Source organism: Orycteropus afer, unplaced genomic scaffold, assembly GCF_000298275.1.
Source record: "Orycteropus afer afer isolate SDZICR_OR568_19922 unplaced genomic scaffold, OryAfe1.0 scaffold00498, whole genome shotgun sequence".
In the NCBI taxonomy this organism is placed as follows: domain Eukaryota; kingdom Metazoa; phylum Chordata; class Mammalia; order Tubulidentata; family Orycteropodidae; genus Orycteropus; species Orycteropus afer.
In genome coordinates, this window is record NW_006922085.1 from 41,736 (window position 1) to 46,563 (window position 4,828).

A 4,828-nucleotide genomic window follows, 5' to 3' on the forward strand; every position below is an offset into this window, starting at 1 on the left:
AAGTCATGGAATATAAGTGGATCCCTAAAACAATTGCCCTGAGATCATCTTTAAATCTTAAAACAAAAATATCCCCTGAAGTCTTCTTAAACAACAAACAATAGTTTAGCTTAATTAGCAGGGAATGCCTGCTTGAGCTTTATGCTCTGTTAAGACCTATCTATATGGGATCAAATTGACAATAGCAATTCGAATGATTACTTATGAAACTTAGGGGGCAGTGAATTTATACGAATGGCAGAAGGACATGTCAGAAAAGGAGAGTGAATGTGGCTGCACAACTCAAAAAATGTCATCAGTAGCACTGGATTGTACGGGATTGTAGAAACTGTTGAATTGCTGTATGGTTTGTTGTATATATTCCCAACATCATCAAAATTAATTTAAAAATTTTAAAAAAGAAAGAAAGAGCTTTACTGAGATATAACTCATAGATCATACAATTAACCTATTTAAAGCATAGAGTATGATTTTTAGTATATTCACAGGGTAGTGCAGTCATCACTACAGTCAATTATAAAACATTTTCATCATACCTGAAAGAAATCTCATACCCATAAGCTCTCACTCCCCATTCCCCACAAACTCATCCTAACTGGAGACAGTCACCATCTTTTGTGTCTATAGACTTGCCTGTTCTGGACGTTTCCTATAAATGAAGTCATACAATATGAGGCCTTTTGTGACTGGTTTCTTTCACTTGACACAACGTTGTCAAGGTTCATCCACATTGTAGCATCAGTACTTCATTTCTTTTTATTGCTTCATAATAGCCTATTGTTTGGATATAAAAAAATCAAACGAAACTCACTGCCATCAAGTCAAGTCTGACTCATAGCGACCCCCACTGGGTTTCTGAGGTGGTAAATCTTTAAGGAAGTAAGTTGACCCATATTCCTTCCACAGAGTTGAGCTGCCAAGCTTCTGGTTAGCAGTCAAGTGCCTTAGGCATCCTGCCACCACAGCGCCTTATGGAGCTTCTATGGATATACCACATTTTGTTTATGCTTTCCTCAACTAATGAACATTTGAGTTGTTTCCACCTTGGAGCTGTTATAAATAACACCGATAAGCTCTTGAGGCTGGCAGGTGAGGAATGCAAACATACATGCCATTTATCCAGCCTAGGACCACAGGAACAAAGTTTAGCCCTCTAGCCAGGCATTCAAGGTTGCCCATTATCTGCCAGCCTCTCCCCTTATCTGCCAACCTCTCCACCCTCCTCACCTCCTGTTCCTCCCACCTGCATACAAAGACCTTACCCCTCCAAACACATCATACTGATTTCTGCTCCAAGCCTTCCCAAGACCTCTCAGCTCCTCTGCCTTGGTTCCTGGATTTCTGAGCCCATTCCATCTCTCAAGGTCCAACACAAATCCCATCTCCTCCAAGATGTATTTCCTAAATGCCCCAGCCCAAGGAACTCAGCCAGTCACTCCTTGGGGCCTTGAAGTAAACATATGTTCCCTGGACAGTCTCACTGGTGACTCTTTATCCTTTTCCTCAAGGAGAGTTAGATGATCACAGGGGAACACAGTGAGCAGCACACATGGGCGCTGGGCAGCTGGGGATCCTGGAACCCTCCCTCTGCTTCTCGCCTTCTTTGCCGTTGCATTTGCTGAGCTTCTGCGTAGAGTGCTCCTCCCCATCCTCCTAGGCCCTATCTGGTTCCCCCTACTTCCTTGTTTCCCTTGGAGGGTCCCTTGCCAGGTCCTCCAGCTGCAACTTCTGTGGAGCAGGGCATGCCTCCAGCACCTGGTTTTCTAAGTCTACTCTTTACAGCTAGTCACAGCCCAATTGCCCACCTGAGTGTCCTCTCAGGAAAGAGGCCATAAGCACTCCACCCAGCCTGCTGGGCCCCTAACTACAGGGAACACTCTGCAGCTCACAGAGGGGACCAGCTGATGAAGTTAAGTCATTTGAACAAGAACCCCCATTCAGAAAACGGCAGAACAAGGACTTGGCCACAATGACCCACTACCACCATGCTGTCTCTCGCACTGGGGCTAATGAGGGATTCAAGCCCTGCACTCCTGCTCTCTGTAGCAACTGGGAGGACAGACATGGGCTGCTATGAGGGTGAGGATTTGGGTCAGGGTTGGGTTTCAGCCCCCTCTGCTCAGGGTCAGTTTCCTCTTTCCCTATGATTACTTCATGTGAAGCAAGAAGCTGCGGGGAAAGTCAAGAGGTTAAGTAATTGCTGTAGTAACTTCTGATGTGCTAGGAATTCCCAGTCATGGACCCTGATGAAAGAAGTCCACTTGCAGAAGATGGCCCAGCCCCACACTGGGAAGTCATAAAAGCAAGCAGAGGCTGCACACTGCAGACCGCAGTCAGGAAGATGGGAGGCACCAGGGTGCTCATGCTGCTGCTGCTGCTGCTCCTGGGTCTGAGTTGGGCAGAGTCTGTCTCCGTGGCCAGCGATGACAGTGTAGGCCAGGACGAGGCCCTGGAATTTGCTGTCAACACCCAGAATGAAAAGTCGGATGACAACGAGTTTGCTCTCGGTGGCCTGGAACCTGAACTCCAGCCAGATTGGGTGAGGAGGAGCATGGAGGGCCCAGGGCACAGCCACCACAGCCTGAACATTTTAGAGGGATGAGGGTGAAGGGTCCTGCTGCCCTGATGGGCTGGGAAGCTTTAGGAAGGACCTCCTCACTGCTCTCAGCCTGTTTCCCTTTCTGTGACATAACTACCATCCCCTTGGGCAGTGCTCTGCATGTTTTTTTCAAATGGTAGGAGAGGTATGACAGGTGTCATGATGTGGTAGAAATAGTACCAGATATGGGGGTCATAGGGACCTAGGTTCAAGTCCCTGCATTGCTGTGTTGGCTGCATGGCTTTAGAAATCCACTCCCCTTCTGTGGTCTACAGTTTACACCTGGTGGGTGATGGAGGGTTCTTTCTTTCCTCACTGCCAGCCCCCTCTGGGCCCCCCACACTTGTGTCTCCCTAGTATGGGTTTATCAGGACCATTCTACGCTCCTAGCCCTCACAACTTGCCCTGGCTCATGCCAACCTTTTCTACTTATTTCCCTTCTCTCTTGTCCAGCCAATACGACCTCGCAGAGGCCTAAGAAAATTCTTTCACAAGCTAAAGGAAAAGGTGAAAAAGCTGATTCCAAAGAAGGGCTTCATGATTCCATGGACCGTTCGTTTCTGAGATGACTCTGAGTGCCTACATCGAGTCTACTAACAACCATGTAACAGACCCCTTTCTTGGTCCCATCCTGAACCATCCACTGTGCACTGCCCTGATCAGCACAATAAAATCTCAGCTCACAACCTAGTCGGTGTCCTCCTTCCTCTTCTCATGTCCTATTGCAGAACCCCAAAGGAATCCAAGACTGCCTCTCCCTGCATTCTGCCTCCACTCCAGACCAGTCTTTCCCATCTCCCCCTATATCTCAGACCCCAACTTTCATCTATCCTCTTTGTCACTGCCAGGGTAAGACACTGATGGCCAGATCTCATCACACAGGGGATGGAAGAGTTGGAAGTGGAACTTCACACAACTGGCTACACAGATATATAGCTCTGAGGTGATGAGTTATCTGTAGTGGCAATACCATTCTAGTTCAGGTGTGACCAATGCTACCCCTTGGCTCATGAGAAGTCATAGGGGAGGGTGGCAGAGGCCACACCATCAGAGAGGAGAAGTGTGGGAAGAGGTTGGACTTGAGATGGAGTGGGGGCACCAGGGCCTGGGGAACAGCCTGATCAATGGTATAGTGGCCAGCAGGGGTTGTCAAGGAAACAGGAGGGGTGATGCTGGAAGCAGTAATATAGGGGAAGGGACAGTGGTCCCCAAGAAACTCAGTGGAAACCCAGAGCAGGAAACTGAGGGCTTGTTCTGGGCCTCTCAAGTGTGAGCAGGACCTGAGAGATATGTGCATCAGGAGGTTGCAGAGTCTGAAATTCTCAAACTCCAGAAGGAACCTAGGACAGAACCAGCCCCAGGTCAGACACCACATAACACGAGGAGCACCAAGACCACTTGGACAAAAAATTGACCAGAGCCAATAACTAAATTTCAAAATGACCAATTCACACAATTAAACAAATGTACTGGTTTGCCCAAACCTACATCATGTAACAATGTGGCTTAGAGGGAAGAGTAGAGTCTCTGCTCCTGAGAATGTTGGAAGAACCAGGTTCCAGGGACCACAAATCCTTGTGTCCTCAATCTGCTTCTCTCTCTGGCCCTTAGTCCCCCTCTTTCAGACATCACCATTCCAGGTATGATCTCAGATGATGTGCCATGTCTGCTCTGATAGCTTATGTTGTTATTGTGTGCCCTTGAGTCAACTCCAACTCACAGCAACCCTATATAACAGAGGGGAACTGCCCCATAGGGCTTACTAGGTTGAATTCTTTACAGAAGCAAATTGCCAGGTCTGTTTTTCTTTGGAACTGCTGTTGGGTTTGAACCACCAACTTTTGATTTGTGACCAAGCCCCAGGCCTCCTTCTAATTGCTTATAAGGATAAAGAAAAGCTGACTTTTTCTATGTAAAGGAGAAGTTCATAAAGCCTTTTGACCAAGCATATACTAGATGATGAAATTAAATTCAGTTTTTCCTGAATTAAACTGGTCTTTAATTTGTACATGTCTTCCTGGGACTCTCTGTTAGCCTAACTGCATTCAATAGAGTCCACTCTGACTTTTTACAGGCACCTGTAATTTGACTCCTTAATTACTAGCTGCCGTGGAAACTGAGAAAGTGATTTCTAGTTGTGGTCAATCCAGGATGTGAAACGGAATCTAAGGATGGGAATCTTGACACAGCTATCTTTTTATACAAAGTAGACCTAAAAATCTTTCTTTC